The following is a 25529-nucleotide window of genomic DNA, read 5'->3' as shown; positions in this document are numbered from 1 at the left end:
ATATATTGCTCACACAGGTCATGGGCATATGTGGAATTGCACCCCAAAATACATTCTGCTGCTTCTCTTGAGTACGGGGATACCACATGTGTGGGACTTTTTAGGAGCCTAGCCGCGTACGGGACCCCGAAAACCAATCACCGCCTTCAGGATTTCTAAGGGTGTACATTTTTGATTTCACTCTTCACTGCCTATCACAGTTTCGGAGGCCATGGAATGCCCAGGTGGCACAAACCCCCCCCAAATGACCCCATTTTGGAAAGTAGACACCCCAAGCTATTTGCTGAGAGGCATGGTGAGTATTTTGCAGCTCTCATTTGTTTTTGAAAATGAAGAAAGACAAAAAAAAAAATTTTTTTTTTCTTTTTTTAATTTTCAAAACTTTGTGACAAAAAGTGAGGTCTGCAAAATACTCACTATACCTCTCAGCAAATAGCTTGGGGTGTCTACTTTCCAAAATGGGGTCATTTGGGGGGGGTTTGTGCCACCTGGGCATTCCATGGCCTCCGAGACTGTGATAGGCAGTGAAGAGTGAAATCAAAAATTTACGCCCTTAGAAAGCCTGAAGGCGGTGCTTGGTTTTCGGGGTCCCATACGTGGCTAGGCTCCCAAAAAGTCTCACACATGTGGTATCCCCGTACTCAGGAGAAGCAACAGAATGTATTTTGGGGTGTAATTTCACATATTCCCATTGCATGTTTGAGCAATATATCATTTAGTGACAACTTTGTGCAAAAAAAAAAAAAAATAATAATAATTTGTCTCTTTCCCGCAACTTGTGTCACAATATAAAATATTCCATGGACTCGACATGCCTCTCAGCAAATAGCTTGGGGTGTCTACTTTCCAAAATGGGGTCATTTGGGGGGGGGTTTGAACTGTCCTGGCATTTTATGCACAACATTTAGAAGCTTATGTCACACATCATCCACTCTTCTAACCACTTGAAGACAAAGCCCTTTCTGACACTTTTTGATTACATGAAAAAATTATTTTTTTTTGCAAGAAAATTACTTTGAACCCCCACACATTATATATTTTTTTAAAGCAAATGCCCTACAGATTAAAATGGTGGGTGTTTAATTTTTTTTTTTGACACAGTATTTGCGCAGCGATTTTTCAAATGCATTTTTTGGGGAAAAAACACACTTTTTTACATTTTAATGCACTAAAACACACTATATTGCCCAAATGTTTGATGGAATAAAAAAGATGATCTTAGGCCGAGTACATGGATACCAAACATGACATGCTTTACAATTGCACACAAACGTGCAGTGACAACAAAATAAATACATTTTTAAAAGCCTTTAAAAGCCTTTACAGGTTACCACTTTAGATTTACAGAGGAGGTCTACTGCTAAAATTACTGCCCTCGATCTGACCGTCGCGGTGATACCTCACATGCATGGTGCAATTGCTGTTTACATTTGATGCCAGACCGACGCTTGCGTTCGCCTTAGCGCGAGAGCAGGGGGGACAGGGGTGTTTTTTTTTTTTTTTTTTTTTTTCTTTATTATTTTTTTGCTTTTTTATCTTATTTTAAAACTGTTCCTTTCATTTTTTTTTTTTTTTTAATCATTTTTATTGTTATCTCAGGGAATGTAAATATCCCCTATGATAGCAATAGGTAGTGACAGGTACTCTTTTTTGAAAAAATTGGGGTCTATTAGACCCTAGATTTCTCCTCTGCCCTCAAAGCATCTGACCCCACCAAGATAGGTATGATAAAATGCTTTCCCAATTTCCCAATGGCGCTATTTACATCCGGCGAAATCTAAGTCATAAAATGCTCGTAGCTTCCGGTTTCTTAGGCCATAGAGATGTTTGGAGCCACTCTGGTCTCTGATCAGCTCTATGGTCAGCTGGCTGAATCACCGGCTGCATTCTCAGGTTCCCTGTTGAGACAGGAGAGCCAGAGAAAAACACGGAAGACGGTGGGGGGGGGGGGCATTCTCTCCCACTGCTTGTAAAAGCAGTCTAGAGGCTAATTAGCCGCTAGGATTGCTTCTACATGAAAGCCGACCGCTGGCTGAAAAGAATGATACCAAGATGATACCTAAACCTGCAAGCATCATTCTGGTATAACCACTCAAAGTCGTGAATGCTGTACCTGAAGACAAAAAAATGGTTAACAATAAAGCACAGTAAACGGTAAAGTATAAATAATTACATACCTGAAAAACAAACATGATAAAACATAATAACAATAAAACATTGCAGAATAGAATACAGTAAAAAAGAGCAGAACAATAGAGAGAGAATAAAGAGAGAGAGAACAATAAAACGACAACTATTATTTTTTATTTTATATTTTTGTTTGTGTTTTTTTTTTTTTTTTTTTTTTTACACTTTTTTTGTAACTGTAACTTTTATAACTGTAACCGGTTCCAGGTTCGGGTCTCTCAAAATGCGATGGCATCTTGGGAGACCCTGTGAAAGTGTGCCTAGTCTGTGGAATGCTGTACCCTACGCTAATACTCAGCTAGTGAATGGTAGCGTTCAAAACATTCACCAATGCAAAGACCAGGATTGTCAGGACAGGAGGGACAATAATAGTGGGTGTCACGCCTATATCCGCGCTTGCTGCAGACACAACATCTTTTTTGGGGGGGTTCGTTGGGTAGGGGTACTCGGGAGGACATAAAAATGCCTCTCATGCAGCCGACTGCATTTGGTTGTGGATGTGAATGGGGGAAGTACGGGCGCTGCAGAAGTGGTGGGTTCCCAATTAGGATTGGCGAATGCAGCAGGAAGGGCACTATGGGCATGACGGGCCTGTGTTTGTCTTCTTGGTGGCAGCGGGACACTATTTGTGCTTGCCACCTCACCAGCTTGAACTGCACTTATGGGACTCGCCACGTCACCAAGTGTTGCTGCAGTGCTGGTTTGACTACGACCGGGGTGTACTAGGCCGCTGGCGCTTGCCAGTTCACCAAAACGCTACCAAAAAAACTGTTAACGATCGCAGGGATCAGGCCTGACTCTGCAAACGCTGCAGTTATGCATTTAGTGTTTTGTAAGTGACAGTGATCGATCGATACTGCACTTGGGTGGGCTGGGCTGGGCCGGGCGGGGAGGCAAAACGCAGGTGCTAGCAGGTATCTGGGCTGATCCCGCTAACACTGCGTTTTTGGGAACCCTAAACTGCTGGGGACGCCAGTATAGATCTGATCGGATCAGATATTGATCAGTTCAGATACTATACCACTAAGGAAGGTGTACAGTGCGTGCGTGGGTGTTAGCGCTACTGGCACTAACCTGACGCTGCCTGGGGCTGGTGCTTTCCAGTTCACCAAAACGCTACAAAAAAAACTGTTAGCGATCGCAGGGATCAGGCCTGACTCTGCGAACGCTGCAGTTATGCGTTTAGTGTTTTGTAAGTGACAGTGATCGATCGATACTGCACTTGGGTGGGCTGGGCTGGGCCGGGCGGAGGGGTAAAACGCAGTTGCTAGCAGGTATCTGGGTTGATCCCGCTAACACTGCGTTTTTGGGAACCCTAAACTGCTGGGGACGCTAGTATAGATCTGATCGGATCAGATATTGATGCGTTCAGATACTATACCACTAAGGGAGGTGTACGGTGCGTGCGTGGGTGTTAGCGGTACTGGCACTAACCTGACGCTGCCTGGGGCTGGTGCTTGCCATTTCACCAAAATGCTACCAAAAAAACTGTTAGCGATCGCAGGGATCAGGCCTGACTCTGCGAACGCTGCAGTTATGCGTTTAGTGTTTTGTAAGTGACAGTGATCGATCGATACTGCACTTGGGTGGGCTGGGCGGAGGGGCAAAACGCAGGTGCTAGCAGGTATCTGGGCTGATCCCGCTAACACTGTGTTTTTGGGAACCCTAAACTGCTGGGGACGCTAGTATAGATCTGATCGGATCAGATATTGATCTGTACAGATACTATACCACTAAGGGAGGCGTATGCTGCGTGCGTGGGTGTTAGCGGTACTGGCGCTTATCTGACGCTGCCTGGGGCGACGCATATCACCGCCGGGCGATCAGGGGGCTAAATCTTTATTCGGTAATAAACGGCGGGTGCCCTGACATTATAAAAAATAAACAAACTAACCAGCGTCACCCGTAACGGTTATACAGTGATCAGTGGTGAAAGGGTTAACTAGGGGGCAATCAAGGGGTTAAAACATTTATTAGATAGTATATGGGGGTCCCTGTCGCTATAAAACTCTGACGGCGAACCTAAATATTTACGTCCCTAACTAGCGTCACCAGCGACACTAATACAGCGATCAGAAAAATGATCGCTTAGCGACACTGGTGACAGGGGGTGATCAAGGGGTTAAAACTTTATTAGGGGGGGTTAGGGGGGTACCCTAGACCTACAGGGGGCCTAACACTCACTGCCCTGACACTGTAACTGTCACAAACTGACACCAATACAGTAATCAGAAAAAAAAAAAAAAAAAAAAAAAAAACCTGCTTGGTGTCAGTTTGTGACAGGGGGGGGGGGGTGATTGGGGGGGGATCGGGGGGCGATCGGGGGGGGGATCGGGGTGTTTTGTGTGCCTGGCATGTTCTACTGTGTGTAGTGTGTTGGTGCACTTACATTGCAGTCTTCTCTCCTCGGCCCGGAACGGAAAATACCGAGCCGAGGAGAGATGACATCATTTCCTCTGCCTCTGTGTACAATACAGAGGCAGGGAAATGATCCCATTGGCTGAGAGCGATCGCGAGGGGGGGGCCACGAATGGATGGCCTCCCCCTCACCTCCGATCGCCGGGGGAGATTTGCCGACCGCCGCAGGCACCGGGGGGGGTCCGATCGGACCCCCCACCCGCGGGCAGGCAAGGACGTACATACACGTCCTTTTGCCTGCCCGTGCCGCTCTGTCGACGTATATAGTCGTGCGGCGGTCGGCAAGTGGTTAAAAAGAAACTTTAAAACATTTCTTTTGCATTGATACATATCCCCCAGGGCACTACCCGGGCCCCCATACCATTTTATTGGCCAATACCTTGCATATAAACCTTCAAAATGGGCACTTTTGAGTTTTCAAGTTCAGATCCCATAGACTTTAATAGGGTTCGCAGTTCGGGTTTGAACTTTTGCGATGTTCGAGAGTTCTGGCGCTAACCAAACTGGGGGGGGTCTCTGGCCCAACTCTATTTATTGATATAGCACTGTCATTGTGTTCCAAGTATCCCCTTCAGTAATTTACTGTGTTTGTTTTTTTTACTTTCAACCTGATGTGTGAGAGGAGCTGAGGTTCTTGAAAAGGTTGAGGAAAAGAACAAGGGACCCACCCTATCCAGCAGCTTCTATGGGGGTAGTGCTACAAAAAAATCTGAAGTTTCAACCCTCCCTACTCTATTCAATATGTTTTGTCTTCAGATATACTTTAAGAACATTTATGTTGGGTGTTTTTAAAACAATAGGTTAAATGATCTTCCAAATATAAAAAAAAAATGTTTATCTTTTTGCATCAGTGGGAGTTGCAACTATCTTTTAGCTTTGAGAAAGAGTGCAAGTTTTAGTAACAATTAGAAGTGGTACCTACATCCTATCAGATTAGAAAGAAAAAATGAATAGAAGCTATTGTGGACTTTCATGGTACCATACAAAGGCTTGACATACACAAGGTAAGTAAAAAATTGATTTTAGTCCAACAATATATTAAAACATGCAGAGATCTAAAAATAGACACAATAACCGTTGTCCTGGACATTCAGCTCTATAAAATCACAGATGGAGTGACCTTTGGAAGATAACCATTGTCAGCTTTAGCATATACCATCTGTGTAGTAGACGCTCTACATATTTTCGCGGAAAGACCACCACTTCTTAAGGAGCTTATTATATGGTATCATAGAGCAATCATCACATTTAATACTATAATGGAGAGTAAAGAAGAAGAAAATAATTAATTACACCATTATTAAATATTATAAGATACAAATATAGTGAGATCCCATGCACGCTGTCTTACCAAGGACGAGGTCAAAAAGCATAGACCCAGGAAGTATGTCCCAGTGAATGCGGGAACCCCACATAAGGGGGGGGGCACACGTCCTCCGTCTGGCAATAGAATAGTACAAATAATATATCAGGATAGTGTACACATTTGAAAAGCACAAAAGGTGTTCACAGATGTATTTATTATGACACACCGTAGCAACAGGTGCAGGACATCTGAGTCAGGGTCTCTCAGAATCAGTGGACAACATCAGTGGCGGCTGGTGAAGTTTTAGGATGGGGGGGCGCCAGGCTCTGCCCTTCCTTTTTGACCCCACCCACTTGGTGAAAATGGGCATGGTTTCAGCTAAATAGTGGGCGTGGCTCTAAGGTGGTGTGGTTAGTGTCTGAGTTGAACGAGGGAGAAGGAGAGAGGGATGGAGGGACAGCAGGCCCAGATCCTACACAACAATAGAAATATGTGTATTCTAGAAAGTTTAACAATCAGCAGATAAAGATACTCCAAACACCTGGTGTTAGCACTTCAATCATCCCGGCACCATTGTTGTTATGGTGTCAGGATGATTGAAGCGCATTATTTCTATTATTACATTGTAATATAAAATGAGATTATTCAACTCTGCAGAATCAGTGGGAGCCCCGAGCGTGTCACTAGCCACGTCACCTGCCACCAGATGCAATCAGGTGTTCCCAGCGGAGTCCCTCCTTACATCAGGTGCACCCAGCAGAGTCCCTCCTTACATGCAGCCTGTGTCACATAAAATGCAGCCTGTGTCACCACCAAATTGCAGCAGCATGTGTCACCACCAAATTGCAGCAGCCTGTGTCACCAAATTGCAGCAGCATGTGTCGCCACCAAATTGCAGCAGCATGTGTCACCAAATTGCAGCAGCATGTGTCACCAAATTGCAGCAGTAGGTGTCCCCAAATTGCAGCAGAGTCATCAAATTGCAGCAGTATGTGTCCCCAAATTGCAGCAGTGTCACCAAATTGCAGCAGTATGTGTCACCAAATTGCAACACACACTGCTGCACCAAATTGCAGCAGTGTGTGTCACCAAATTGCAGCAGTGTGTGTCCCCAAATTGCAGCAGTATGTGTCCCCAAATTGCAGCAGTGTGTATCCCCAAATTGCAGCAGTGTGTATCCCCAAATTGCAGCAGTGTGTGTCCCCAAATTGCAACAGCATGTGTCCCCCAAATTGCAGCAGCATGTGTCCCCAAATTGCAGGAGTGTGTGTCCCCAAATTGAAGCAGTATGTGTCCCCAAATTGAAGCAGTATGTGTCCCCAAATTGCAGCAGTGTGTGTCCCCAAATTGCAGCAGTGTGTGTCCCCAAATTGCAGCAGTGTGTGTCCCCAAATTGCAGCAGTGTGTGTCCCCAAATTGCAGCAGTGTGTGTCCCCAAATTGCAGCAGCATGTGTCCCCAAATTGCAGCAGCATGTGTCCCCAAATTGCAGCAGTGTGTGTCACCACCAAACCCCCCTCCCACCGTTACTTACCTTGCTATGTGTTGTCCTCTCCAGCGGTGTCTCCTGTGAAGAGCTCCCTTGTTCTCATACTTCCTGTTTCCGAGAGAGAGAGAGAGAGAGAGAGAGAAGCAGGAAGTGACATCATACTCAGATGTCAATCAAACCGCCCAGCCATAGTAATAGATACTAGGGCCGGGTGGAAGCTACTCGGCGCTTAACAAAGCGCCGCAAGGCGGGCTAAATGCCCGCAAATGCAGCGCCACGTCTGCAATCTCGTGATTGCATAGACGTGGCGCTTCCCATAAGTGCACTGTGTCCGGCGTCCGAACACAGTGCACTTAAGGACCGTTTTTTGTATTTTTTTTTTTTTTAAAGGGCCAGCTTTAAAAAAATTTTTTTTTTTGACTGCCTGGAGGGGGGGGGCGGCGCCCAGACGCCCCCTATGGACGGGCCGTCACTGGACAACATGCTATATGACAGCCAGAACCCCCAGAGTGAGACCCCAAAGGATACGAGTATTACCAAACTTTACCTTGCAAAGTAGATATGAGAAGGATGGAAAGATATAAATACAGTATCTCACAAAAGTGAGTACACCCCTAACATTTTTGAAAATATTTTATTATATCTTTTCATGTGACAACACTGAAGAAATTACACTTTGCTACAATGTAAAGTAGTGAGTGTACAGCTTGTATAACAGTGTAAATTTGCTGTCCCCTCAAAATAACTCAACAAACAGCCATTAATGTCTAAACTGCTGGCAACAAAAGAGAGTACACCCCTAAGTGAAAATGTCCAAATTGGGCCCAAAGTGTCAATACTTTGCGTGGCCACCATTATTTTCCAGCACTGCCTTAACCCTCTTGGGTATGGAGTACACCAGAGCTTCACAGGTTGCCACTGGAGTCCTCTTCCACTCCTCCATGACGACATCACGGAGTTGGTAGATGTTGGAGACCTTGCGCTCCTCCACCTACACATGCTCAATGGGGTTTAGGTCTGGAGACATGCTTGGCCGGTCCATCACCTTTACCCTCAGCTTCTTTAGCAAGGCAGTGGTCATCTTGGAGGTGTGTTTAGGGTCATTATCATGTTGGAATACTGCCCTGCGGCCCAGTCTCCAAAGGGAGGGGATCATGCTCTGCTTTAGTATGTCACAGTACATGTTGGCATTCATGGTTCCCTCAATGTACTGTAGCTCCCCAGTGCCGGCAGCACTCATGCAGCCCCAGACCATGATACTCCCACCACAATGCTTTACTGTAAGCAAGATAGACTTGTCTTTGTACTCCTCACCTGGTTGCCGCCACACACACTTTACACCATCTGAATCTGAATCAAATAAGTTTATCTTGGTCTCATCAGACCACAGGACATTGTTCCAGTAATCCATGTCCTTAGTCTGCTTGTCTTCAGCAAACTGTTTGCGGGCTTTCTTGTGCATCATCCTTAGAAGAGGCTTCCTTCTGGGACGACAGCCACGCAGACCAATTTGATGCAGTGTGCGGCGTATGGTCTGAGCACTGACAGCATGACCCCCCACCCCTTCAACCTCTGCAGCAATGCTGGCAGCACTCATATGTCTATTTCCCAAAGACAACCTCTGGATATGACACTGAGCACGTGCACTCAACTTCTTTGGTCGACCATGACGAGGCCTGTTCTGAGTGGAATCTGTCCTGTTAAACCGCTGTATGGTCTTGGCCACCGTGCTACAGCTAAGTTTCAGGGTCTTGGCAATCTTCATATAGTCTAGGCCATCTTTATGTAGAGCAACAATTCTTTTTTTCAGATCCTCAGAGAGTTCTTTGCGATAAGGTGCCATGATGAACTTCCAGTGACCAGCATGAGAGAGTGAGAGCAATAACACCAAATTTAACACACCTGCTCCCCATTCACACCTGAGACCTTGTAACACTAATGAGTCACATGACAGCGGTGAGGAAAAATGGCTAATTGTGCCCAATTTGGACATTTGCACTTAGGGTTGTACTCACTTTTGTTGCCAGCGGTTTATACATTAATGGCTGTGTGTTGAGTTATTTTGAGGGAACAGCAAATTTACACTGTTATACAAGCTGTAAAATCACTATTTTATATTGTAGCAAAGTGTCATTTCTTCAGTGTTGTCACAGGAAAAGATATAATAAAATATTTACAAAAATGGGAGGGGTGTACTCACTTTTGTGAGATATTGTATATCTATAGCTTTGTAAGATTTCCAAAACATATTATATATCACCAGATACACCTGGCATAGGCAAACAAATGGAATATAATGATTTAGTCGGTAGAATATACATATATAACAGTTATTGTGCATATGATGTCACTTTAATAACAGCAGAAACATGTGTATTCACATTTAATGCTTACCTTCAAAAAGCAGCAAGAGCATGAATAGAGAAAGTGTACAGCGATAAAGCCTTGCGATGATCAGCCCAGAATCCAGTGCATGTCTCACATGGGCTACCCTAGGAATAGAAAAGTGCAGTAGTAATAGATGGTCACAATGAGTGTGTAAAGCAAGATTGTCAGTCCATGGAGAACTCCTTCTCACCTGCCATCCAGAGAGGAAATGTCTCAGGGCTGCAGCAGCAGAGAGACTGCGTGACATCCCCTGTATTTATGTGGGGCTCCTGCTCGGTGCCGCCAAAGTGGCGTGTGAGGTCACCGAGCCCGGCCCCGCAGTCCGTACGCGCGAGGTCCACAGGTGGGCACAAACTCACAGAGAGGGAAGGGACACCTCCTCCATTGAGCAAACTGTCCAAAGGACAGTGAGGGGAGGGCCACAGAGGGACTGCAGCTCGCCCCTCACTGCGGAGCCATGCATCCGCTCGAACAGACAGGAACGAGTCGCCACACAGGAAATATCATTCTAAGTGGGTAAGACTCATAGTGACCATGATGGAAATGGGCAAGATGGGGCAAGACAACAGCTAGCCTGTACCTGCCCTATCAAAGTCACAGTCTACAGTGGCCATGATGGAATGAGTCAAAACCTCCCAGAGGAGCCCATGGCAGCCAAGATGGAAATGGACAATAGCCTATGACAGCATGCATGGGAGGGCACCACAAAGGAATAAAAACATTAGAATAAACAAAGATGAGATCCAACAGTAGTTCAATTTACACATACTGTTTGTACAGTATTCAATCTGAAATAATAAATCATTACAAAACAAACAATGCTGGAGCTTAGTGCATCACACTAATTTGGATCAAGTCATAGATCGCATGTAGCATATAGCTGCAGAAAGAGACAGAAAAAGCATATAGAAAGGGGGAGAGAAATGGAAGAGAACCAGTAGGGGTATTAAATCATATTAAGATGGAAGCTTAATGTAAACTTATAAAAAGGGTTTATATGAAATCACCTCCTTAAGCCCAGGGGCACCATGGCGTTTAATCTTACAAAGATATAGATATATGTATATCCTTCCATCCCTCTCATATCTACTTTACAAGGTAAAGTTTGGTAATACTCATATCCTTTGGAGTCTCGCTCTGGGAGTTCCAGCTGTCAAAAAGCATGTTCTCCACTTTGCTCTTGCAGTGTTTTGTCGGTGCGGAAGAGAACTTCCCTATCATGATCTAGTTACAATTCTGAGAGGTCCTGACTCAGATGTTCTGCACCTCTTGCTACGTTGTGTCTTAATATATATATGTAGCACCAGCATTTTTGCTAATTAATGCTATGTTATTCTGTGTACAGTGTTATAAGTTAGTATCTGGCGCCATCTAGCGGCCAGAAAGTGAATTGGATTTCAGTATTTACTATTTTTAGAGACATTGAGAGAATATCACAGGAAGTAATTGTTTATTTACATTTCACATGAACTGACCTACCCAGAATGCCGAGTGTTTTTACCCAGCAGGACTCAGTACTGAAATGCATCCTGGGTAGGCTAAAAAAAGTCTGGGAGCTGCCATCTTAGGTCTCTTTGGACGCGTGGCCTGCCTGTGAGGACCTGTGTAGAGGTATCCAGAGGAGCGCGGCCTACACCCATTGCAGAGCTACCCGATCAGCGATCCTGCTGCATATCAGCGAGCTGGACAGACAGTGAGGCAGAACTGGGAATGATCCAGCAAAGCCTGTCTGAGCCATCTGAGGGTCCCAGAACATCTCGCAGAGCGGAGCGGTGTAGCAGTGTCTGGAAACAGGACCGCGTGCACTGGAGCAGAACTGTTATACCCTGCAGACCTGGTTGGGTGAGAGGGCTGCTGCCCAAAGTTTTATTGACGCACCTTTACACACTTGCATCTATAGCACAGTGCTGCTGGGACCTGTAGTCCCACGGAGGTGATTCAAAGAATTAAAAACTGAGTTCAATATAGGCCTCAAGCCTGCACTTCACTACAATTCTGACATTGTGTTATACAAAGTTACTTGCACGGAAGACAGTTGCAGTGCTGCCGCATCACAACAATAGTTCAACATTCAATTTGCTTTGACCCGGGTTTTGTTAACCACTGGATTACAATTTAACTTGCATACAGCTAGCAGAAGGCAGAAGAAAAGAAGGACTGCCTCTCTTAAACAAGGCCTTGCATTCTATTGTTCTTCAGAGGGATTGTAATATAAAGTAGGGGGAGCTCCCTAGGAATTGTGCTATGCTTTATTAAAATAGTAATTGTCTCTATTACATAAACAGAGCGTGCTGAGAGTGGGACAGTGCCCATAGTGAAGTCAGTTTCACTCTGCCATTGGTCCTATTTTTCCAGATGCATTTCTAAGAGGTTAACGCAAACAACTTTTATTTGTATAGTACTGTTGTGAACTAAATCTGTTGGCTGTCACATTACGTTGGTTTGACAGTACAACTACTGTAATCGCTATCTTGAAGCAAATACAGTAAAATCTTATTCTTGTTTAAGTACTATTGTGTGGAGTGCTATTTCCTTTGAATTGCTGACCAGGTGGGGAGCTGGAGGTAAAAGATATAGACAAAAAGGTATATTATATTACATATTGTGATATTGTCTTTAAGTTCCTGCTGCACATTAACATTACACCACAGCCATGTCAAGGAGACTGAGTCAAATTAGGGGGGTGTGATAGCAGAGTACAGGCCAAATCAAACATCAGCAGCTCCTTTGGGGGTCAGTGCTACATATATATATATATATATATATATATATATATATATATATATATATATATATATATTTGTGAACACCGTTTGTGCTTTACAAGTGTGTACACTATCTTAATATATTATATGTACTATTTTATTGTCAGACAGAGGACGGTGTGCCCCCCTTATGTGGGATTCCCACATTCGTCAGGACAGACTTATTTCCTGTGTCTATGCTTTTTGACCTCGTCCTGGGTAAGACAGCGTGCATGGAATCTCACTATATCTGTATCTTATAATATTTAATAATGGTATATTTAATTAATTTCTTCTTCTTTACTCTCCATTATAGTATTAAATGTGGTGATTGCTCTATAATACCATATAATAACCTCCTGAAGAAGCAGTGGTCTTTCCGCTAAACATGTTGAGCGTCTAATACACAGATGGTATATGCTAAAGCTGACAATGGTTATCTTCCAAAGGTCACTCCATCCGTGATTTTATAGAGCTGAATGTCCAGAACACAGGTAATTGTGTCTATATTTTTAGATGTCCGTATGTTTTAATATATTGTTGGACTAAAATCTTTTTTTACCATGAAAGTCCACAATAGCCTCTATTCATTTTCCTTTCTCTGTTTTATCTTTAAATATGGTGGTTTTAGGATTCAGAACATGTATGAGATGACTTGAAGCCTACCGTGAGCAATAGACTGAGGATGTTTCACTTGCTTGGCTGTACTTTCAGTTATTTTTTGCACACTCATACGTTAAAAAGTGGAGAATGATTTGGGCAGACTTCTGATGTGTTCTCTTGCATTCACTTTGATTATGTGATGACACTGAACTAATTTGCAGGAGGCATTTGAATAAGATGTCACTGTATCATTTGTGTTGAGAATGGTAAAATTAATTCTGGTGAAAAAAAGATGAGTACTGCAAATATAATACATAGAGAGAGATGATGACACATAATGAAAAATTGTGTAAAAGATGTGCATATCTTAAATTATGGTTAATTGAATAACACAATGCAAAAATGCTTTCTACTGTGTAGAAATACATCAAAGCATCTTAAAGAAACAAGTAATTACCCCAATTTCAAACTACAACTCTCACAAACTACTAATAAAGTCTAAGTTTGCCTTTTTACGTAACTAGCCTATGCATTCCAGTAAGCTCAAATTGTGACAGACCTAGCCGGGAGAGAGACTTTTGGAGGGGACTGTATGCTAGCCTCTTGCCGATCGATCGGGGGCCCTTGCATTTGGGGGAACGGTGCTCTTTGTGAGCTGTATGCCTGGGGACCCTTGAGGTGGTATTACTGTGGATTCGGGTCCTGGTCCCCCAGGACACACAGACTCTGGGGACCCTGGATTTGCCATATTGGAATAGTGGCTGATTCATAATGCTGGGACAGATACTGTTAGGAGATGCTGATGTAAATTCCAGCACCTGTCTGTCTGTTGTCTGCTAAAATGTGTATTGTAAATAAGTCTCTAGTATGGGATCTAAGAGTCATTAGATCCCCATTGTTGTTTGTGTTAATTAACTCTGCTATTGTGTGAAGAAGAGTCTATGTTGATTGTGATAATGTTGATTGGATTTTCTGAACTACAAGACGGCCAGTCTGGCCTAACGGTCATGTCTGAGTCATCCAGGCTGTCTAAAGGGATTAGTTAATTAGCTCATGTTAATTAGGTTAATTAGGTTACAACTGTATTGTTAGAGTGGGTGCCGCACATATTCACCTAGATATAGGGTAAGCCACTTCTTTATTTACCTCTTATGTTGTTTCTTCTACATGCTGTATTATGATTTTTGTTTGTATATTGTCTGCATTATTATGTACTATCTTTTTCATAGATTGGTCCTCCTGAGGAAGCGGTAATACCGCGAAACTAGTCGAGAACCAGACCATTCTATACCCTGTAACAACAGATGCCTCTTGGGCAATTCCGAGCCTCTGTTTTTGCAATTTTAACAAGTACACTATGTAATTTCTTTCTTTGTAATAAATCCTTTTACTCAACTGTCCATTGTTATTTATCTGTACCGATATAGTCCAGTCTTTTCCAGGGTGGGAGCATGATTGGGCCAACATCAGCCATTGTCCCCTTGATCCCACTCTTCCTTGTTTTTGTGTATTGTTAGAGTAATATGAGCAGGAGGTCTGCACCTCCACTTTTAGTGTATAAAAGAATGTATTTTGCAATAAAGGAGATTCCTGGTTGAACTTACATACAGCCTGCCTGGTGTTTGTTCTGAGCAATCACAACTGGGTTAGAACGGCACAGAGCTGTAGTTCTAATCCCGGAGCATTGGATGACCGAACCATCAGACGTTGCAATCTGATTCAATAGCTGCAGAGGAGTGTCGGGAGAGTGGAATCGAGCGAGCAAGGGGCTCGTTACACAAATACATTAAAATCCCTGCAGCAAAGCCCCAGAGAAGTAGCTGGTGCACAAGCTGGCCCTGCCCCTGGGTAATAGCATGGGCTCAGTCACAATTTTGGGTATTTGAATAAGGAATAACGCTTCTGTGTTGCTGGAAGCAATCTTCTAATGACTGTAGTGTCCCAGAATTTGGCCAGGACATGTCAACACTAACTGGGTTTTCTATGGCCAGGCTTCTACAGAAAAAGGCGGTGGAAATGCATTTACACTAAACCTTTTACAAAAAGGTGAACTTAGCCTTTAAAGCGGAGATCCAGCATCAAAAATGTTTTTTTTTATGTCAGCAGCTACTGTATTTGCTGTAGCTGCTGACTTTTAATAAGGACACTTACCTGTCCAGGGAGCCCGCGATGTCGCCCCCCCCCCCCCCAGGCCGATTCGTTCACCTGCTTGGGTGCAGGCGCCGCCATTACAACTGAGGAAAACCGGCAGTGTAGCCTTCAGGCTTCACAGCCGGTTTCCTACCGCGCATGAGCAAGTCGCGAGGCGCATTCTGAATGGCCACCTCGTCTTCTGGGACACATACAGGTCCCAGCAGACAGCGGGGGAGAAGGAGGAGGGCTCATCGCAGAAGAAATGACGTATTTGCCGTGGCCCGGCTAGGACGAAAGTACACTTTGTACTTCTTAAAAGGTAAGAAAGAAAAATATATATATATATATACAGAATATCCAAAAATGAGGGGTGGTCTGTAGTTTAAGACCACCTTTTAAAGTGGGATGGAACTCCGCTTTAATGTCTCTCCTAAGACATTTACAAACATGCTTTAATAGATATTATAAGTTCTTCACATTTTTGTCTGTGTAAGAGCACATTTGTCAGCCAACAAGCTTACCAGATTATGGTCACAATGCAGTAAGGTGTACAGTTATGTTTATTATGTTAAATCATAGCCCAAATTTATTTATTGCTAAAAAAAGGTATTCATCTTCATGTGCAGAGTAACCTTCTACAGTAGTCTTGCTACCAGTTTGTCCCAACCTTACCCTATCTAAAACCCCCTCATTACATTTTGGAGTGATTTTTGAGCTAGTTACTTTTGCCTTGAGTATTCAGTATTTGAACTACTTATGAAAAGCTGGTGTGTTCATCACTCCTGTTTATTATCACTACTGACCTAGACTTAAAGTTGAATCCAGGTGTAACTATTTTTTCATACTTACACTGGTCTAAGTTGGACCGATGTAAGTATGTATGTGCCATACCTGGCCAATCATTGCAGAAGCTGGAAATCACTGTAGTAGGCACCTATTCTACAGTGATTGCCGCTGACTTCTGGGTCCTGTGCAAAGCAGCTGCCCTGCTGCTTAGTGAACATAGGAGCTCTTTAGAAACAAGCACCATTCAGAGAACATCTTGAATTTCCACAGTGAATGAATGCAAAGCGTTCTCTGATTGGACGAAATGGAGAGCACGACCTCACTGTCCCATCTCTCCACCTTATCCAATACTTTGCAACCCTGTTAACAAATGATTCAAACAACATTTCCATTGTTTGATATTGCTTGAACTTTTAGTCCCAGGCAACCTTTTTGGTAGAGTGATAAGATCACTGTAAGATGCACTAGAATTTCTAAAAATATTTTGATTTATACTATGTCAGACAAGTTTTAGCTTGATTTAAATGAATGCACATTTGAAGTAAAATTACAACTCATATTAAAACAAAATGTCAGACACATTTACATTTAGTCCAGACTAGGACCCATGATACAAAAGTTGCAATGGACTTGATTGCTCATAACAGTATGTGTATGAATAAAATCTTTACAAAATGATGTGGTTAGTTTTGCTAAGGACTTTTTACATAACTGTCAGGTTTGAAAAAATGTACAAGATAACATAGAAGGAAGAAATTAGTTGTTATGTGAACATTCAGGAGATAGAACAAAAAAGATGTAGCTGTATGTTTTTCAGTTAAAAATGATGTTGATTGCTGTACAAGTTGAGAAAGCAAACAGATATATTTATTGTATCTAGTGTTATGGTAGAACTATAGGAAACACTTTTTTTTTCATTTTGGAGAGAAGGTTAAACTAACCCCGTTAGTTTATTTTTTGCAATCTATGCCCCATTCAGGAGATTAAGATAAGATGGCAGTGTTTAGTGGAAGACTAGGCAGGCAATGCGATGTCTAGGGAGCAAGAGGATAAGGCTGTGATGGGCTAAATTCTCAACTCCTGGTGTACAATGTGTGTAATAGGTTGGCAACCCTCTCCCCAATCCTGTGCTTCAGCCATTGACGTCGACGATGGAGGGGCCCCTCGTAGATTGATGGCTCGAGCTTCAGCGAACCCACACTGTACGGCTGTATTTGCAGAAGAAGACCAGAGAACCCACTCTGTACGGCTGTAGATGCAGAAGAAGACCAGCGAACCCACTCTGTACTGCTGAGAATGCAGGAGACGACTGGTGAACTATTCTGGAACATTGGGATGCTGCTGCCTCAAGGGCTCAGCACTCTAGCCTGGACATCTGATTCTTTCACCAGTCTGGGACCAAGTGCCCCAAACCTACCCTAGCAGTTCATTTCTCACCTCACCATTTCTCCTTCCAGGTTGCATAACTCCCTGGGAACTGTAGTTTCCTTGTCGCTGTAAAGCAGTGCTGCCTGTATATAGTGGAACTACATCTCCCACAGTCCTTTTCTCAACAGCAGGTCCTCTTCCCAGTTTGATGTCAATCAATGAGGGGGAGGACCTGAAGAGTCAATAGGGACATAGTGGATGGGCAAGCTGTGACTTGTTGTTTCACATAGAAGGCATTAGACTAGCTACACATGAGTCCAGCTGTAGATAACTTAAAGTGTTACTAAACCCACAACAGTAAAATCAGTCTGTATATGCAGTAAAGCATGCTTGTTAGGCCTCATGCCCACGGCCGTTCTTACAGACGCTTTTTTGAGTGTGTTTTTGCAGTTTAAAAGCGCCTCTTCATGTTAGCCTATGGCCTCATGCCCACCATGGCGTTTTTGAGCTGTAAGTGGCATAGCCATTTTTAAGCCCCCCAAAAAAAACCCAGGACCAGTGCATTCTGAGGCTCCAGCGCTACAGTTGTAAAAACGGCAGGCGCCGGTGATTTAAAAGGGCTTAACGCTGTATACACAGCGTTATGCACCATCCAGCGTTTCTCTGTCTCTATTCAAAATCAATGGTTCCCTAAGGGAGCCCATTGATTTGAATAGAAGTCGCACCAGAAGTCGGATCAAGATGATCTGACTTGTGGTGTGACTTGTGTGCTGAGAATCTTGCTGGGGAACCCCAACAAAATTTTTGAGGTTCCCCCCAATATCCATACCAGACCCTTATCCTAGCATGCAGCCTGGCAGGTCAGGAAAGGGGAGGATATGAGTGAGCACCCCCCCTCTCCTGGACCATACCAGGCCACATGCCCTCAACATGGTGGATGCTTTGGGGCAGAGGGGGCCCCTGCACCCCCCCACCCGAAAAGCACCGTGGCCCCATGTTGATGAGGACAAGGGCCTCTTCCCGACAACCCTTGCCCGGTGGTTGTCAGGGTCTGCGGGCGGGGAATTATCGTGATCTGGAAGCCCCCCTTTAACAAGGGGCCCCCCAGATCACGGCCCCCCCACCCTAGGTGAATAAGTATGGAGTACATCGTACCCTTACTCATTCACCTAAATAAAAAAGTGTCAAAAATAAACACACTACACAGGTTTTTAAAGTATTTTATTAAAGCAGCTCCGATTCTACTCCTCTCTCTTCTGCTCTTTTGCTGGGTCTTCTCCCCTCTACGGGTCTTCTCCTCTCTCTTTTGCTCCTTTGCTGGGTCTTCTCTCTCTGTTCTTCCGATGTTGACTCGATGCGATCTCCTGGTGTAATGCTGGGTCTGCCGTGTACAATGAATTATATTGGCATGGAGCGGGGCCACCCGATGACATAAGTCTGAGGTCACGCCCCTTGTGACGTCACCGCCCAGAGCATGATGGAGCGATGATGTCACAAGGGGCATGTCCTCCAACTTACATCATCGGGTGGCCCTGCCCCATGCCAATATAAGTCATTGCACACGGCGGACCCAACATTACATCAGATCAGCGCGGCACATGCACAGCAGGTCCCCTCCCCCTGTGTACACATAAAAAGAGAGGAGGGGGAGGCGGCTTCACTCTGCTTGGCTGTGCCTGTGTGAGACATCCGACACCGAACAGACAGCCCGCGGCGGCGAGAGAAGGGGATCGTTGGTGCAGTGGTGGAATAAACTCATTATTTGCATACTTCTTCAAGGTAAGTGACACAAATTATTCAAGTTACTGAGCAAACAAACCAGTCAGATAACTAGCAATTTAGGAAAGAGTGGTCAGTTACACAGACCCCCCCTTCAGTGCAGACCCCCTCTTCAGTGCAGACCCCCTCCCTTCAGTGCAGACCTCCCTTCAGTGCAGACCCCCCTTCAGTGCAGACCCCCCCTTCAGTACAGACCCCCCATTCAGTACAGACCCCCTGTAACGTAATGTCCCACACTCTGCTTGAGTGCTTCCGTCAGTATACCACTTCCTCACAGTCTGAATATTGATATCAGATATTCCAACCGCTCACAAGCACAAAACAAGATGACACTTGTTTAGCTGCTAACATGGACTGTTTTATTTGAGATGAAACACAAATATATATAGAGCAGGCTTACAATAAAACTGTACCCAGAACTTAATTAACATGAGCTAGTTATCTAATCATTGACCCAGACTAGGTGACTCAGAGATTTGACCTTTCAGGGTAAGACTTTACATCTCCTAGCTCACTGACTATTCAATACACATTACCATAAACATTAACACAGGGTTAATTAGCACAAACAACAATGGGTGGAATACTCTTAGAAGCTGTGGTAAGTCAGACTAGACTCTTTACATTATAGAGGATAATAGACAGGTGGCTGGAGTTGATGATATTAGCATCTCCTCACAGTATGTGTCCCAACAGTATGAATCAGTCTCTATTTCTAATATGGCAAATACAGGGTCCCCAGAGTCTGTGTGTCCTGGGGGACAAGGACCCGAATCCAAAGCAACACCACCTCAAGGGTCCCCAGGCATACAGCTCACAAAGCGCGCCATTCCCCCAAATGCCAGGGCCCATAATCGGTTGGCAAGAGGCTGGCATTCAGTCCCCTCCAAAAGCCTCTGTCCCGGGTGAGTCTGTCACACCCCCATTTAGTGCAGACCCTAACTCAAACCTAACAGTTCTTTCAGCTCCTACTACAACTGCTCCTTGTAGTTCTTCAATACTGAGCTCCTGGTCTCACACTAGACCCTCTGATTCACTGACTCTAAATCCCTTGAGCTCCTCCAAGGTTTGCGGTGGAATCTCCCTCAAGCCTCACCCATGCTTCCCTGCTGGGTCCCTAGCTTGGCACTCCAGATACTCCTCAAGCTTCACCCCTGCTAACCGGCTTGGTCCCTGGCTTGACACACAAGGCTGCTCTGCAAGCGTCTCCTCCGTTGGTTGGGTCCCTGACTTGAAGTTTCCCAATTCTCCACCGTGCCCTTTTGGTGAGAATATGTTTCCGGTACTTGCTTCAGTTACTCACTGTGGTCCCTGGTAAAGGTGATTGATCCCTTTGTGGCAACAGCTTTCCTTCTACCTCTGACCACTGACAGGTTCTCTGGCCAACAGATCCGTCAATTCTGTTTGGACTGCAAGCCGCAATCCCAACCCTGCGCTGCTCTCTCACTTCTGGATAGGCCCTCACACAGCCTAGCAGCCAGTTGCCTCCAGGATAGGCCCAATCTCTGGCCTAGCATTCCAGGGCGTATGACACACGTCCACCCAGACAGCCGTCCAGGTAGCACAGAACCTAGATTAGCTGACAGCACCCAAATATATAGGCTCTCTCAGCAGGCCAAGGGATTCAAGAAAACCCCTGCCCATTAGCTGAGATACCCCATATACCCATAACCTGACCTTGAGTTGTCGTTCTCATATTTAGTATCACCAACTGCCCGGCCACCTAGTGATAGAAGAGAAAAGTACAACTAGGCCAAACTTAGGGAGAAATCAATGGATCTCTAACAATTTACCTATGGTAGCTACTCCTGAGAAGGAATTTGGTGAGGAGCTCCCTGACTAAAACCCAGGGTGCTACATATTGATTTTATTTTGTGCAACATCATCAGCTCCTTCACTTTGCCTGGGAACCGGGATGAGGGACCAAGGAAGAGGCCGCCATCACATCCTCATTCCCTATTGGAGAAAGAGAAACCAGGTAAAGCAGACTAAAAGGGAAAGAGAGAACATTTTGGATCAAGGTAAAGACGCACCTTACTAATTCGACTTTATTCCACCTGGCTGGACTTCAGTGTAAAAGAAGATACAGTATGAGATGGTTTTGTATTGTTTCTCTGTTTATTGCTCATATTAAAAAAATATTGAAAACATTTTTTCTTTTTTAAATCTTTTAAATATGAAATATGGCAAATTATTTTTTGCATCATTCAGGATCTCTTAAGCCGTTTTGATGTAAAAATATTTGTTGTTTATGGTTCTAAACAGATGAAATTGAAATTGACATTGACTTTCAAGTCACTCATCCTCCATCAGATGGCTTTGTCTCAAGTGTACATTAGACAAATCATGCCATGCCTCTTAAGATAACCCCGTCACATGCCTGGGTTTGAACCTGGGTTCTTTCGGCTCTGTGCTGTGGTCCTGTTTGCTCTGCCACTGGGGAATTTGCCTCTCTGCAGCTTACACTCTGCTTAGTACATCTGCTCCTGGGACTCTCTAGCTCCAGCTGCCTTCCAGCTAAAGTCAATCCACAATTAACCCAGCCTAAATTGCAGGACTTCCTGTGTACTGGGCCTGTTTGTTGGATCTGTTTCCCTGGGTGTGTGATATACTGCTGAGGTACTGAACTTCTGGAATTTTACCTCTGCCTGTTTCCTGGATTACTCTCTTTGCCTGACGATTCTACACTACTCTGCCAGTCTGTTTATGATCCTGCCTGCCTCCAATCACACTTCTGGATTCTGGCTTGTGCTGTCAAGATTTGTTGCTGACCCTGCTCAAACAGTTATGCTTCCAAAACCCGGTAACGATTCTCTAGACCCACACAACTTGCCCCATCTCCTTGTTAAATGTTGATATCAAAATCCTTTCCAAAATCCTCGCTACTAGAATCCATACATTCCTACATGACCTAATTCATAAAAAACAAGTGGGCTTTGTCCCACATAGACAGTCCTCTGACAACACTCTCAAAGTCCTATATCTAATCCATTTGAAGCATCAGAATCAAATTCCTGGCATGGTCCTCGGGTTGGATATGCATAAGGCATTTGATTCCCTCTTCTGGGAGTACATGTATTATGCTTTAGATAAATATGGATTTCTGTCTGATTTAATATCTTGGCAGGAAGCCCTGTACCATAGTCCCTCAGCCCCTGTCCACTACCATTCCCGCCAATCTATTTCAAATTTATAGGGGTACTCGCCTGGGGTGCCCCCTATCTCCTATACTCTTTATTTTGGCCTCTGCCACTTCTTATTGGATCCAACCCGGACATCAAAGGGATCGCTGTCAGCCAGCAATTTTTCAAGATAAGGCTGTTTGCTGACGATCTACTTTTAACTTTGACACCACACTACCAATCCTATTCTCTATGCTTGCATAGTTTTCTACCATATATGGACTAGTGGTGAATGAAGACAAATCCTCTGCTCTTAATATCACCCTTCCTACTGCCGAGGTCACTTTACTAAATCAAAACTATAATTTCACCTGTCCCTTCTCCCACCTCCATTATTTAGGAATCCGCCTCACCGCACACTCTGACTCTGAGGCCAACTATATTCCAACCTTCTGCTCTTTAAAAGCCTTAATCTTGTTTTGGTCTCACCTCCACCTTTAGTGGATATGGAGAATTAATGCCATAAAAATGACAATACTACCAAGGCTTCTCTATCTATTCCATATTTCCAATGTCCTCATCCCCCTTTATGCTCTTCCTGTAAATCTTTCCAGAACCATGTTTTGAGATTTGCCAACAAAAAACCTTGGCTCTCAAAACACACCATGCTCGCACACAGGAAACAAGGTGGGTTGGGGGTCCCAAAATACTTTTTATCTGCTTAGATCGCTTCTTTGACCTCTCCCTATACTGCCCAGCACACCCCTCTATGGACCAATTTAGAAGCGCTTTATTGCTCTCCTGTCTCTTTCTGCTCATTCCCAGGGCTTCCCCCAAAATCCAGACCTACATCCATAAGCCCTCTAATGACTCACTTACTTTGAGTTTGGGATTCCATCAAGTGCTATGGTAATCTAATCCCCACACCTGCCCCTTCTCTAGAGTCCCCTAGTGCTTACCACTGGTGGTTTTCACACAAATTCTGCTGTGTCCACTTATTCCTCACGGGTTGTTATGTTTATACTTGGCCAGAAATCAGAGACAAATACCAAGTTCTTCCCCCCCACCCCACAAAACTCTTTCTCTTTTTTGCAAATTGGACATTGACTAACCATGGTGCTCGTTAATAAAGATTTGATGTCTCAATTATCGTTGTTCGAGCATATTTTCCATCGTACACCTCTTTTCCCCAGACTTATTTCTATTCTTTGAATGATCTCATACAGTATCTCACAAAAGTGAGTACACCCCTCACATTTTTGTAAATATTTTATTTTATCTTTTTATGTGACAACACCGAAAAAATTACATTTTGCTACAATATAAAATAGTGAGTGTACAGCTTGTACTTGTATAACAGTGTAAATTTGCTGTCCCCTCAAAGTAACTTGACACAGCCATTAATGTCTAAGCCACTGGCAACAAAAGTGAGTACACCCCTAAGTGAAAATGTCCAAATTGGGCCCAAAGTGTCAATATTTTGTGTGGGCCACTATTATTTTTGAGCACTGCCTTAACCCTCTTGGACATAGAGTTCACCAGAGCTTCACAGGCTGCCACTGGAGTCCTCTTCCACTCCTCCATGACGACATTACAGAGCTGGTGGATGTTAGAGACCTTGCGATCCTCCACCTTCCATTTGAGGATACCCCACAGATGCTCAATAGGGTTTAGGTCTGGAGACATGCTTGACCAGTCCATCACCTTTACCCTCAGCTTCTTTAGCAAGGTAGTGGTCGTCTTGGAGGTGTGTTTGGGGTCATTATCATGTTGGACTACTGCCCTGCGGCCCAGTCTCTGAAGGGAGGGGATAATGCTCTGCTTCAGTATGTCACACTACATGTTGGCATTCATGGTTCTCTCAATGAACTGTAGCTCCCCAGTCCCGTCAGCACTCATGCAGCCCCAGACCATGGCACTCCCACCACCATGTAGGCAAGACACACATGTCTTTGTACTCCTTACCTGGTTGCTGCCACACACGCTTGACACCATCTGAACCAAATAAGTTTATCTTGGTCTCATATAATCCATGTCCTTAGTCTGCTTGTCTTCAGCAAACTTTTTGCGGGCTTTCTTGTGCATCATCTTTAGAAGAGGCTTCCTTCTGGGATGACAGCCATGCAGATCAATTTGGTGCAGTATGCGGCATATGGTCTGAGCACTGACGGGCTGACCCCCCACCCCTTCAACCTCTGCAGCAATGCTTGCAGCACTCATACGTCTATTTCCCAAAGACAACCTCTGGATATGATGCTGAGCATGTGCACTCAACTTCTTCTGGTCTTGGCCACCATGCTGCAGCTCAGTTTCAGGGTCGTGGTGGTCTTCTTCTTATAGCCTAGACCAGTGTTTCTCAATTCCAGTCCTCAAGGCGCCCCAACAGGTCATGTTTTCAGGATTTCCCTCAGATGAAAAAGCTGTGGTAATTACTAAGGCAGTGAAACTGATCAAATCACCTGTGCAAAATAATGGAAAGCCTGAAAACATGACCTGTTGGGGCGCCTTGAGGACTGGAGTTGAGAAACAATGGCCTAGACCTTTATGTAGAGCAACAATTCTTTTTTCAGATCCTCAAAGAGTTCTTTGCCATGGGGTGCCATGCTGAACTTCCAGTGACCAGTATGAGAGCGATAACACCAAATTTCACAAACATGCTCCCCATTCACACCTGAGACCTTGTAACACTAATGAGTCACATGACACCGGGGAGGGGAGATGGCTAATTGGGCCCAATTTGGACATTTTCACTTAGGGGTGTACTCACTTTTGTTGCCAGCAGTTTAAACATTAATGGCTATGTGTTTAGTTATTTTGAGGGGGCAGCAAATTTACACTGTTATACAAGCTGTACACTCACTACTTTACATTGTAGCAAAGTGTCATTTCTTCAGTGTTTTCACATGAAAAGATATAATAAAATATTTACAAAAATGTGAGGGGTGTACTCACTTGTGTGAGATACCGTAAGTCCTAATAGTCACACTTATGTTTCCAGGTGGGGAAGGGACTTCAAAACCACTAAACACAAGGAAAGTTGGTCGCAAATCTCCACAAATTTTGCACAGAGCAGCCCAGATTCTCCCCTTCTCAGGTCCCTTGCTGGCTCTCCTGGGCCCTCCCTCCTGTTGAGTGCTCTCTCAGCAAGCAGCTTGCTATGGTGGCACTCGAGCCGAGCTGCAGCTCCATGTGTCCATTCAGACATGG

This window comes from Aquarana catesbeiana, linkage group LG01 (assembly GCF_042186555.1).
Source record: "Aquarana catesbeiana isolate 2022-GZ linkage group LG01, ASM4218655v1, whole genome shotgun sequence".
NCBI lineage: Eukaryota > Metazoa > Chordata > Amphibia > Anura > Ranidae > Aquarana > Aquarana catesbeiana.
This window is presented reverse-complemented; position numbering follows the sequence as displayed.